At 36.7% G+C, this 14178-nt stretch overlaps 1 non-coding gene across 1 annotated transcript; it reads left to right on the forward strand.

Moving 5' to 3' along the window:
- Positions 1-3729: 3729 nt before the first annotated feature.
- LOC18432104 (alpha-xylosidase 1) lies at positions 3730-12826 on the forward strand (the record flags this gene model as incomplete). The annotated part of the gene is made up of 3 exons (XR_016047238.1): positions 3730-3880; positions 6104-6775; positions 10750-12826. It is a non-coding gene; the product is annotated as an alpha-xylosidase 1 (transcript).
- Between the last annotated feature and the right edge of the window lie 1352 nt (positions 12827-14178).

The raw sequence follows: 14178 nt of genomic DNA on the forward strand, positions 1-14178 counted from the left end.
CACATATAAACTACGGATGCATTTCAAAAATTCATCGAAAAAGGTAGTTTTATTGTTGAAAAACCATTTGATTGATCATCTTGACATCGAGATGTATGACCAAAAAAAAATAAAAAGATTTTAAGTCCTAGAAATAATGTATTTTACAACATATTATCTACTTCGTCCATTTTCAAGATTTTCATATGTTTATAGATCTACTTGATTTTAACCATTTTTTAAATTTAAAATTTTATAATTAGATATAAAAATAGATTTTGAGATAATCCTAAGAAAATTTTACATCAAAATTATATACTGTGATAAAATTTGTAGGTGCACCTTACCTCTACAGCTATGGATGTATCCGTATGCCAACTAAACCCATAATCTATTTTCGCCCTATTAGCCAACTGCACCCATAATCTAAATAGTTTTAGCCCTATTAGCCTAGTGGGGAGTATCAACAAGAGAATAACAAAATGCTTTTTACTTTCAGAGGAGCTACTAGCAAAAAAATTGTAACTAATTTATTTTAGGTTTGACCAATGATATTTATGTTCAACAAAACATAAAAATTGAAAAACACCTTTTGGAATGCTAGTGAATTTCATAAAATAAAATTAGAAAAAACAGCAATAGGAAAACTCAATTGAATTGCCTTAATAAGTATTACTCAAAAGAATTTCTTTTTGAAATTGCTCACATGATGAATTAAAGTTTCTTTTAATTTTTTATATAAAATATGCTGAAGGCTTGCTAATATTATTTTTTAAGCGTTTTGGCGCAAATCCATGGTATATTTGTATTTGAAGGGTGTTGAGAATTTGAGCATGAACCTCATCAAAGTAGAAGAAAAGAAAATGATTTGTATTTGAAGGGTGTTGAGAATTTGAGCGTGAACCTCATCAAAGTAGAAGAAATGAAAATGATAAACATGTGTGAATACTTTATACATGTTTGCCACTTTTTAACCATGTATATGTTTGCCAATATTACCATGAAGATTTAAATTTTTTTTTTTAAGCACGGTTTTCAGGGAGTCCGATTATACATGTTTGACACTTTTGACACTTTTTAACCATGTATATGTTTGCTAATATTGTCATGAAGATTTAAATTATTTTTTTTAAGTATGGTTGTTGGGACTATTTTTTTAAGGATGGTTTTCAAGGAATCCGATTATAAATGTTTGACACTTTTACGGTTAAACGATTATAAATGTTTGACACTTGTACGCTTTTTAACCATGTATATGTTTGCCAATATTACCATGAAGAAGATTTTAATTATTTTTTTTAATCATGTTTTTCGGGGAATCCGAATATGGTTGCTTTGTCTTGGTTGGGGCACTGTTGTTAGCTACAATGAAACATTTTTAACCATGTATATGTTTGCCAATATTACCATGAAGATTTAAATTATTTTTTTTAAGCATGTTTTTCAGGGAATCCGATTATACATGTTTGACACTTTTTACATTTTTTAACCACTTATATGTTTGCCAATATTTCCATGAAGATTTAAATTATTTTTTTTAAACATGGTATTCAGGGAATCCGATTACGGTTACTTTTGTTATGGTCGAGGTGTTACATGTGTGAAAACGAATCACACATGTGGGAATTTTATTTAACTTTTCTCTCTTTTATGTTGTAAGAAATTTACTTTATTAAGGGGATCAAAACCCTTTTGTTTAAAGAGAAAATAGTGAGAAAAATATAGAGAGATTGGGCTGCAATTTGGGTTTTCCCTTTAGAGTTTGGTATGCTCTGTTTTAGAGGGAAAAAGTAAGCAAAAGGCTTGAACTTCATTGTAGATTGGCTGTTTGTCATATTTTAGTGAGAAAAAGTGTTAAAGAGAACCCACTTTAGGGTGTTCTTCAAACCTTGTTTTTTTGCTCAATTTAGCATGAGAAAGGGCTGCTGGATGAAAATTGATATTTTGAGCTCGATTTCACTATGTAATCTTTCCAAATCAGTAAGTAAAGTCTCGCGCCATTCTCCCATGAAAGTAGGTCGAACCACGTTAAATCTTTGTGCTCTGTGGATTGAATGTTGTTGGATTTTTCATTCCATGTTCGTGCTTTGATATTGTGTAGTTTTTATTGCTTGTTTATATTGATATAAATGCACAACAGCTGTTAATATTGTAAACCCTTGTTGTTTTTTTATGAATCGATCCCAACACGAAGAACTGTTGTTAGCTCCATTGTATACATTGTGGAGGCACTGTTATTAGCTCCATTGATACATTGTGGATGATTCAATATCTCCACTACATTATTCGACAACTGAAACTAATGTACAAACTTGAATTGGACTCAATTGTCCCTCTTCCGGTCAATCACGGCCAAGAAAGCTTTACGCTTTGTTATATCTAAAGAAAGACTATTGTAAACTATTAATTACACCTGAGAGTCTATAGATCCCATCTTCTTGACATCGTCAAAAACATTACTCAACACCTCTTCATATGTCCCCAAGCCCTTGATAGCTTCGACAATTTCCCTGTGTTTCTCTGCATAAATTTCATGCTAGGGATCCCATCTTCTTGACATCATCGAAAACATTCTTTGCATAAATTTCATGCTAAGGATCCCATCTTCTTGACATCATCGAAAATATTATTCAACACCTCTTCATCCGTAGCTTCGACAATTTCCCTGTGCTTCTCTGCATAAATTTCATGCCAGGTCATCTTTCGCTTATTTCCTTCTTCCTTTTTGTTGGTAGTTGATTTGCTCGCAGCCCTAGACCCCTTTGCATTTGATGTACTTTTCATTGGCGATTAACTCGAGCTATAAAGCCCTTGAAAGCAAAACAAATAAATAAATAAATAAAAATTTCGTAACAATTATGGTCTTGACCTAACCGTCACACTTATAATGTATTCTAGACTCTAATGTATAGAGGAGAGAGATAGTTGGGGAGAGAGATAATCTTAGAGAGAGAAAAAGAGCAAAAAATCATGAAACACCAACCCAAGAAGTTGTAGCCTAGTGTGTCATTATCCAACAGGCGAGCTTTCTATGCTTCCCCTACAGCATAAAACTTATATACATTCTCTTATCCAACTGTCCATTTTGGATGGAGGGTTAAGGTTGCCCCAATCACATGTCACATCTCTACACTATTTTATTTTTAATTTTTTTTCTATAAATTATTTTGACCCCAAAATTTGGAGGTCCAATCTTCTATTAAACTTGCACTAGTGAAAAATATAAAAATAATATTTTCAATAAAATAAAATGACCAAAATACTTTTGAAAATTTTAAAAGTGGGTCATTATATTTTATCAAAAATTTATTTTTAATATTTTTTTTAGGTGTGTCCCAATGAGAAGATGACACATACCAAATTTCATATTTATACAATTTGTATAAAAAAAACTAAAAATAAAATACTTTGAGACATGACATTTAAGATCAAACGGTGAGTGGCTCTCTTGGTCAAAATTGGACTGCTGGATGATAAAGAGAAGACAGATCTTCTATACTATAGGGGAAATATAGAAACCTTTCCCTTAAACTTATCCGACACCCTTACATGCAAAGGATTAGGCCATTTCTTCGCATGCATCGCGTGAAGGAGTCATCACATAATATTTATCATTATCCCTTAATTAAAACCATACCATTTAGTTCATTGTTTCCCTTTAAATCACCCATCCCCTTCACTCCTCCTTTCTTCCTTTTGCTTCTCTTTCAATGTCTCCACTTCTCTTCTTCGCCTTCTTCTCTCTCTTAATCTCCGCTTCAGCGGCCACAAAGGCCGGCCATGGCTACAAGCTAGTTTCCATCGAAGAGTCACCATATGGGGGGCTCATCGGACGGCTGAAAGTGAGGCAACCAACCACAACCTACGGCCCTGATATCCCAAACCTATTATTCTATGTCAAGTAAGGCTCAGACTCTTTCTATTATTTTCATTATTTCCTGCATTTTACCAGTATTTTTTGGGCTGGTGACGCTTGCTCTATTTACCCTTTTTTTTCCATCTTTTATTGGGTTTTTAAATCACAATGAGCCATATACCGTTCCTTTTCTTATTCCGTGCACTTTTTTATTAACTTCTAGAACAATTTATTTTTTTGTTTTGGGTTTTTTTATGAGACTTTTTTTTGTTAAGAAGAATTACAAAAAAAAAAAACCTCAAGACAAACTTTCTAGGCAACTTAGACTCAACCTCACTTTTTCTCCCAAAATACAATTTCTATACAAATACCCCAAGCCAAATAAAAAAAAAAAAAAAAAAACTAAACTCCTTTACTCTTGACCTTACCCACGCCTCTCTCTCTCCTCTATCCAACTTTTGATTTAAAAAAACTAAACTCTCTTACTCTTCCAACGCCTCTCTCTCCTCTATCCCGTATACCTTACCCACGCCTCTCTCTTCTATCCCTCTCTCCTCTATCCCACCGTTGACGTTTCCCTACAATTTTGCGCATACGTCTTTGGTATAAAAAGTCTTTTTGTGCAGTTTTAAATGTGAAGTAAAACAGAATACTTGAACCCCTTTTTTTCTTCTTTCAAAATAGATGATATAAACGAATTTATGACTATAAAATTCTTCTTTTTTTTTTTCCTTCTTACTTTTCTATAGAGATGGATAGATATATTTGGGATAAAAAATCCTTTTTGTGCATTCCAAATGTGAAGTACGTTTCTATATCTTATCGTTGAAACAGAATACTTCAACCCCTGTTTTTCTTCTTTCAAAATAGATGATATAAACGAATTTATGGCCATAAAATTCTTCCTTTTTTTCCTTCTTACTTTTCTATAGAGATGGATGGATATATTTTAGGATAAAAAATCCTTTTTGAGCAGTTCCAAATGTACTTTCTGTATCTTATCGCTGAATACTTGAAATTCAACATACCCCTTTTTTTTCTTCTTTCGAAATAGATGATATAAACGAATTTATGACCGTAAAATTCTTCCTTCTTTTTTTCCTTCTTACTTTTCCATAGAAATAGATGAATATATGACTTTTCAATCTGAAAGAATAATGCCAGCCAACTCCATCTAATGCACCCAATAATCTATCCTCTCTCTCCTCTATCCCACCAAAATAGGCTACCTCAAGTTCTGTCCGGTAATAGAACACCACCAAAATAGGGCTACCACACTGTCTAAGTGCAGTCCGACAATAGAACACCCGACTGTAGATGTTTGTGGTCAAAGGGCGGTCCAACAAAATAGTGCTCAGGTACTGTGTAAGTGTGGTCCGGCAATAGAACACCTGACCGTACATGTTTGTGGTCCGACAGTTAAAAAGGGCGGTCCAGTGTTACTGGATTTCAAGGCTCCGGCAGTCTGTCATCAGGTCTCACAATCATCAATCATCAGGTCTCATAATCATCAATCATCAGGTATCACAGTCACAGTTCTCAGGTATCACAGTCACAGTCCTCAGGTATCAGAGTCACAGTCCTCAAGTATCACAGTCCTCAGATCTCACAGTCACAGTCCTCAGGTCTCACAGTCACAGTCCTCAAGTCTAACAGTCACAGTCATCTGGTCTGACATTAATCAGTTTCGGTTCGATAGTTGTCTTAGGGCCGTTTCGATCCCGTAGTTGTCTTAGGGCAAGTTTTTGTAAAAGGAGGTCCCGCAATGCGATGATGGCGCCCTTCAACATGTGCTAGTGGGTTCAAAAGTCAATGTCAAATCTGGCCAAAACGATTTTTGTATACAAAAAGTGTATTAGGTAGTTGTCTTAGGTAGTGGTCTTAGGGCAAGTTTTTGTAGAAGGAGGTACCGCAATGCGGTTATGGCGCCTTCATCATGTGCTAGTGGGTTAAAAAATCAATGTCAAATCTGGGCAAAATGATTTTTGTATACGGGAAACGTATTTCCGTCTAAAAAATGAACCTTTCCCGTTAAAAAATAAACTTTTTTTCCTTGGCGTGTTTACATACGGAGGGGGGGGGGGGATGTTTACATAGAAACTTTGTTATGGCGAAGCAAGTTGAACACAAAGTGTCCTATCTGGTTTTTTCTAATTTTCACTTCTTCTTTTTTTGTTTTTTGTTTTTTTGGGGGGTTTTTAGTCCGTATTCAACAGGAAAGAGCTAATTTTGTTTTTTTTTTTTGTCAATTTCTCCGTGTTTTTGAAGGCACGAGACTGAAAATCGCTTGAGGGTTCACATTACAGATGCGGACCACGAAAGATGGGAGGTCCCTTACGAGCTTCTCCCCAGAGAGAAGCCCCCAACTCCATTATATTCTCTCTCTAGAAAAGAAGGCTCGTTTGTGCTCCCTTCTTCTGAATCTCTCTCTTCTTCCTCTTCCCCCAACAATCTCATCTTCTCCTACGTCTCTAACCCCTTTGGCTTCTCTGTTAAACGAAAATCCAATGGAGAAACACTTTTTAATTCCTCTTTCGACAGTATGGTCTTCAAGGACCAGTATCTTGAAATCTCTACAGGCCTACCTGAAAATTCCAATCTCTATGGTCTTGGTGAGAATACACAACCCAGGGGAATAAAGCTTGAGCCAAATGATCCATACACACTATACACAACCGATATATCGGCCATTAACTTGAACAGTGATTTGTATGGGTCTCACCCATTTTACATGGATTTGAGGAAGGGCTCAAATGCTCATGGTGTTCTTCTGCTAAATAGCAATGGAATGGATGTGTTTTACAGTGGCTCTTCTCTAACATACAAAGTTATTGGGGGTATTTTTGATTTCTACTTCTTTGCCGGGCCAAGCCCATTAGCTTGTGGACCAATACACATCCTTGGTTGGGCGACCTGCACCCATGCCCTATTGGGCTTCTGGTAAGTTCATGAGACTCTCTCTCTACATAACTATGTTTCTCTCTCTAAGTACATCTATCTCTCTCGTATACTACTGTTATTTTATTGTTAGAGTTGATGGTTTAAAAAACGGATCGGTGATCCGAATTGGGCTTTCAAAAAACAGATCCGGATCGGCGAATCGAAGATTCGGATCGGGAATCGGGTGAATCGGTCAGAATAAAGCTTAAAAAAAATCCGAAAAAATTATTAAAATTCATTATAAATATTGTTTTTTAGGAATTCAATAAGAAATGAGGTACTCCATTAAGAATTTTCATGTTTTTGAATGAATATGCGAATATTGATATGTTCTTTCCCTGCATGAACCGCCATTCAGCATTTAATTTACATCACACAAAAGGATGAACATATAAGTATATCAACATACATGGACTACAATAAAGCATAAAATTAGTAACATATGATCTAAAAATAAAATGATAGACGACGTTATTGTTCTTCTTGGTCACGCTGGTGCCATTGATTGAATTCGTTTAACAATTCATTGATTCGATCTAAAAACGAATCATCGATATTAGCAGGCGTCTGACTGAGTGTTAGTGTTTTGTTGTGTTCCCAATCTAAAATCCCCGAAGATTGTCCATCCTTCATGCTCACCTGCACTGTCGTGCTCATCCCTACACTGTTGCTGTTGGGACTCGATATGTGAATAATATGGTTGGGACAGGGTGGCCTCAGAATCATCATCTCTCTCATTTTCTCTTTGAATAATATGAATTAAAAAAAAAAAAAAAAACAAATTTTCAAAAAAATCGATCATGCATTAAAAAAAAAAAAATCACAAATTTTCAAAAAATTCTATCATGGATCACAAAAAAAAATTCGATCATGGATTAAAAAAAAAAATCACAAATTTTCAAAAAATTCTATCATGGATTACAAAAAAATATTCGATCATGGATTAAAAAAAAATCACAAATTTTCAAAAAATTCAATCATGGATTACAAAAAATTCGATCATGGATTACATAAAATTCGATCATGGATTACAAAAAAAAAAAACAAAAAAAAACAAAAAATTCAATCGTGGATTACAAAAAAAGAAAAAAACAATTCGATCATGGATTACAAAAAATTCAATCATGGATTACAAAAAACTCTATCATGGGTGACAAAAAAAGCAAAAAACAAAAAATTCGATCATGGATTACAAAAAAAAAAACAAACATTTCGATCATGGATCACAAAAAAAAAAACAAACATTTCGATCATGTATTACAAAACATTCGATCATGGATTACAAAAAATTCTATCATGGGTTACAAAAATAAAAACATAAAAACAAAAAATTCGATCATGGATTGCAAGAAAAAAAAACAAACATTTCGATCATGGATTACAAAAAATTCGATCATGGATTAACAAAAATTCTATCATGGGTTACAAAAAAACAAAAAATTCGATCATGGATTACAAAAAAAAAAAACAATTCGATCATGGATTACAAAAAAATCGATCAAGTATTACAAAAAAATCTATCATGGATTACCAAAAAAAAAAAAAAAAAAAAAAAAAAAAAAAAAAAAAAAAAAAAAAAAAAATTCACGGGGACTCGCCGATTCACTGTACGGACTCGCCTATTCCGTACAGTGAATCGGCGAGTCAATGTACAGAATCGTCCCGTTCTTTGTAGAACCGGACGATTCCCGTTTTTTTCGCCGATTCGATCCGTCCATGGCGATTTCCGAGTCCGGTTCGACTCGGCGTTTTTTAAACACTGGTTAGAGTAGTACACCTTGGACTGGTGGTATATATAGTATATGGTACACAACATGGACATCCACTGGTGGTTCTTGATCATGGACGGTCGAGATTAGTTGTAGGTTCGTCTTGGTCGAGTCAATGAAAAATGTAGGGAAATGACCGGTGGATGTCCAATGGTGACGTACTTATAATATACACCTGTTGTGTATGGTGGGATTGGAAACTGCCTGCCATTGATCTCCACGGTTGATATTTGGCACGGATGATGGATGCCCTGTGGTCTATTTGTGTGTGGGATTAATAGAGAAGTGAAAAACAGCTAATACTTAACCCAAAAAAAGGAAAAATAAAAAAGAAAACAGCTAATAAAACCTTCTTAAATGTTTATGGCAAAATGTGAAATTTTGGTGTTCTCAGTTTTGTTCATACCATTTGTTTGTTGTGGATTTAATATCGGCATTAAATCAAATTCATTGTGAGGTAACATTTACAACCGATATTTGGAAATCAATCGGGAATTTCCGAATTTCTTTTTTTATGACTTGATTTCCCTACGATATATCATTGATTACCACATAGTTCGAAGTATGATTTTATTTTCTTTCCAAAAATGTATAGACGGTTTCATCCCCATTCATTCCAATATTAGCAGAACACTGTTCTTAGTTTTCTTCAACAAACAAACTTTTCTTTTCATCCAGTTTGAATTTTACTTGTTGCTGGCCGGTTCCTCTACATGTGTTTGGAAATTTTTTGGGCAAAGTGCTTCAATTTAAGGTTTTTCCTAGCAATTATGTTTGTGAGGAAATTCTCAATAATTTAAGAAGGTTACTTTCAATTTCAATGGTGTCTCTCTTTTGTAATCTTGGAAATATCTTAATTATTTTTAGCTCCCTTGGGAGCATAGTTTGTTTCTACTCCCTCAGTTAGAAACCTACTTGGAAAGATTTTTTCAATGTGAAATTTTGGGAGCCACTTGAGAACTACCAGATTATTTTCACAAATTTTTTTTTTTTTAAATTTGAGTTTTTTAAACCCTTAAATCTTACCATCTAAAAATTGGTCTCTATTCAATCTTGAGACACTTTTTTTTTTCAGGTGAATATCATATCTTTTGGCTTTTTTTAAGTGAGAAGAGAATTGTCTCTATGTGGCAATAGTCAACAGCAAAAAAAAAGGATTTACATTATTTATCTAAAAATCTTGAATGGCGACTCTAATTTATCTTCATAATTTTAATTTTTAGTAATAAAGTAAAAAATGCAGTAAACATTTAATGTGTGGTGCACTTTAGATCGAAGGGCATTCATTCTCCATTCTAGATGATCAACGATGGGGCTTGACCGCAGTTCCCCATTATTTATAAAGTATTGGGGCATCCTCTCTCCATTCTAGATGACGCAACCGTGGGGATTGAACGCAGTTCCCCATTATCTATGTAGCATTGAATGTGAGAATAATCTAGAGCCCCAATTTTGACGAGTTTTAAGATGATATTTTCAACAATTTAGTAGTTTATATTCCAAGAAACCATTTCCTAGTTTATTCCTGAAAATCCTTGGATAAAATGGTGGGTTGCAAGGTCATATGAAGTCACCAATTTACCTTATTACCGTAGAAAAGTATTCAAAAAAACCATTTACTTTTGGTATGAGGAGGTGAGAAATACACTTGCTCATCATATTGGAAATTGTGTAGTTTTTAGAGTGATATTGACGAGACTTATAATTCCAAAAAAAATAATATATCAAACTTTCCAACTATCCAAACTGAGATAATATGATATCTAATAGCTAAGAGTAATTTTGACCTCCTTGAAACAAACATAAATAGTATATAATTCCTATTACTCCAGATTTTGAAATTTTGAATGGAAAAACAATAAATCAAGCAACCAAACCTGTGATTGTGAATTGGACTGGTTGTGAGTAACCTGCTTGGCTTGTCATTTGTTATTGAGACAACGGCCCCTTTCCAAAGCGGTACATACTTCATACCACATAATTGAATTTGCACGAGACAGGAGTGCAGTTCCTTGGAATTTGTCTGCATGTAATTTGTTCATTTGGTGAATCGAAAGGAAATGCAAGCACTGAACATTGTATATGTGTTTTTGGAATTCTTGGAGTTACATTATGTGAAAGTTCTTCAGAAGGAAATTGGATAAAGGAGGAGAATTGTATGCACTGCTTCTAAGGCTAAGCATTAATGCCATTGTTCACTCGCAGGTTTCCATCAGTGCCGTTGGGGGTACAAAAATGTGTCCGTGGTGCAGGCAGTGGTTGAGGGCTACGACAATGCCCGCATCCCCCTTGATGTCATCTGGAATGATGACGACCACATGGATGCTGCAAAGGACTTCACCCTTGACCCGGTGAACTACCCCCCCTCAAAGCTTCAACCATTCCTCAAATCCATCCACGCTAGTGGTCGCAAATATATCGTTCTGATCGACCCTGGGATCGCAGTTAACACCTCTTATGGCACTTACACCCGTGGAATGGCCCAAGATGTGTTCATAAAATATCACGGCCGCCCTTACCTGGCCCAAGTGTGGCCGGGGCCTGTCTATTTCCCTGACTTCCTCAATCCGAAGACCTCTACTTGGTGGGCAGAAGAGATTGCCCGATTCCATCAGAATGTGCCCGTTGATGGCCTTTGGATTGACATGAATGAGGTCTCGAACTTTTGTTCGGGTCTCTGTGAGATCCCGAAGGACAAAACTTGCCCGGGTCCTGGTATAGTAACGGAATGTTGCCTTGACTGCAAGAACATCACTGACACACGATGGGATGATCCCCCGTATAAAATCAACGCTTCAGGAACAAAGGTACCGATTGGATACAAGACCATTGCTAAGAGCGCTGTCCACTATAATGGTGTGCTCGAATACAATGCACACAGTCTGTATGGCCTCTCAGAGGCCAAGGCCACACAGAAGGCCCTGCAAGGCCTTGAGGGGAAGCGGCCCTTCGTGCTCACTCGCTCAACTTTTGTGGGCTCGGGCAAATATGCAGCGCACTGGACTGGTGATAACCAAGGGACATGGGAGAACTTGCGATACTCGATCTCGACCATGCTCAATTTTGGTATGTTTGGTATGCCGATGGTCGGTGCTGACATATGTGGGTTCTACCCTGGCACGACTGAAGAACTTTGTTATAGATGGATCGAGCTCGGTGCTTTCTACCCCTTCTCCAGGGACCACGCAAACTACTTCTCAAAGCGACAGGAGCTCTATCAGTGGGAAACCGTTGCTGAGTCGGCTCGCAATGCGCTGGGCTTACGTTACAAACTCCTCCCATATTTCTACACCCTCAATTTTCTAGCTCACACAACAGGTGCCCCTATCGCAAGGCCAGTCTTCTTCTCATTCCCCGACTATGCCGAAAGCTATGGCCTAAGCACCCAGTTCTTGCTGGGCTCTGGCGTGATGGTCTCACCGGTTCTCAAGAAGGGCGCATCACATGTGCGTGCTTTATTCCCCCCAGGCATATGGTACAGCCTCTTCGACATGACACGAGCTGTCGTCTCCAAGGGCGGGTACGTGACACTCGATGCCCCATTGAACACTGTGAATGTGCATCTCTACCAAAATATGGTGTTACCAATGCAAGGAGGTGGGAGGACTTCGGAAGAAGCGAGAACCACACCGTTTCACCTTGTAGTTAGCTTCCCTGCGGGTACGGAGAGTAGTGAGGCAGAGGGAGAGCTCTACTTGGATGACGACGAGAGGCCAGAAATGGGGATAGGACGGGGAACGGCAACACATGTTAAGTTTTACGCTAGCATTGGCAATATGAAGGTTAGGGTTTGGTCAGATGTGGAGGAAGGAGAGTATGCAGAGAGCCTGGGATTAGTCATCGAAAAAGTAACGGTGCTCGGGGCGCCTAGTGGTGCTGGAAAGAGTACTTCCATAATGGTAGGCGGAGAGACATTAAGCGACACGCATGTGAAAATTTCAGAAATGAGCCATGTGGCTAATGTTGATGAGGAAGTGGAGGAGGAGGAGGGGGAGGGAGAGAGTGGCGGTGGGAAGGCGAAGAGGGGGATGGTGGTGGAGGTGGGTGGGTTAGCCTTGCCCTTGGGGAAGAAGTTTGACATGTCATGGCAGATGGAGATTGCTAAGTGAAGAGAGTCATTCTACATGAGTGCTAGGTTTTTGTTTGATGGGTTGTTTTTTTCTTTTGAAAGGCAGGTCCAAAGAGGACTTGCTTGCAAAAATATAGACTACTCTAACGAAGGGCAATAAGTGATAGATATAGCGTTTCTTTTATTTTTTACAAGGGAAATGGTCTTGCAAAACTCATGGTTAGGATGAAAAAACTGTGTTGGGATCAATTGGTGAGGAAAAACTCTCATACCTCAATCATCTCAAGTGAAAATGCTTCCACAAAAATATTTCCATGCCTGCCAAACATGCACTAAGCAACTAAGTAGTATGTTATTAACTTTGAAGCGACCCTTTATGTTTGCGGTTGTTGGAGGCATTGCATATTTTCGGTGAGCCCAGGGTTCGAACCTCACCAGATAAACTTTGTGGTATTCAATAGTTAAACAAATGCTTCAAAACAGAGTAAGCGGGAATTTTTGCTAACATTGTTTATAATTCTCGTGATAACAAAAGAACAAAACTCCATTTTTTTTATTTTTTTACGTGCATACTTATTTTTCTAAAGATTTTTTTTGTTATACCCAAATAAGCCTACTATAATTGCATAGAACCCTAGAGCATTTGGCCCTACCCTACCAAGGAGGAAGCACCAAAAGACGCTATAATATTGTAGATCTGTAGCAGCGCACATTTCTACCGAAACTGTAGCACGTAATCCATAGTGTTTAATGGATTTGGCACCTAGTGCTACCAATCTATTAGACTCCTTTTTTTTTTTTTTTTTGGTTTTTTTGTGAGTCAGTTGAGAGAGAGCCTCTACCCTTGGTAGGGATTGAATTTAAGATGTTGCATTGCAAATTGTCAAGTGCTGATCAATTAAGCTTGGGCACCAAGTTATTAGAATTGTTTTTTTGGAGAGTCAGTTGGGAGAGGGCCTCTACCCTTGATAGGGATTGAACTTAAGATATTGCATTACAAATTGTCAAGTGCTGATCAATTAAGCTCGAGCTCTTTTCCTACCAATCTATTTGATCTAAAGTGCAGTTGACACTTTGTAGCAAATTTGGAAGCGCTAAATCCTCTATGGAGCTGTCTGATCCGTAGCATTTGGTGCAACAGTTCAGTTAGTCATAAAGCATTTGGCATTTCATCAAATTCCAGAAAGTGCAAAAAAACCAAACATAATCTAATGAACCGTTTGCACCTTTTGCTCTACTATAGAGCATAGATGCCAACAACATATATGCAACCCCATTACTTAGCCGTTTGATCTGAATCGCACAACAATGATTGTTCATATCATAATGTCACGTCAAATATTGTTTTATTTTTCATATTTTTTTCTACAAATCCTTTTTGGATGAAATTTTGAGCATCCCATCATAAAAATAGGGCGAACTTGGAAAAAAAATATTTCTTATAAAAATAAATAACCAAAATACCCCTGCAAATTTCAGGGCGTATTTTAGAGAATTTTATCACTAGAATTTATTTTATTTATTTATTTATTTTTTTCAGGTGTGCTCCTATCAGATCTATGCAT

Source organism: Amborella trichopoda, chromosome 13, assembly GCF_054954075.1.
Source record: "Amborella trichopoda isolate Santa Cruz 75 chromosome 13, AtrichopodaSantaCruz75HAP2 v2.0, whole genome shotgun sequence".
Classification (NCBI taxonomy): domain Eukaryota; kingdom Viridiplantae; phylum Streptophyta; class Magnoliopsida; order Amborellales; family Amborellaceae; genus Amborella; species Amborella trichopoda.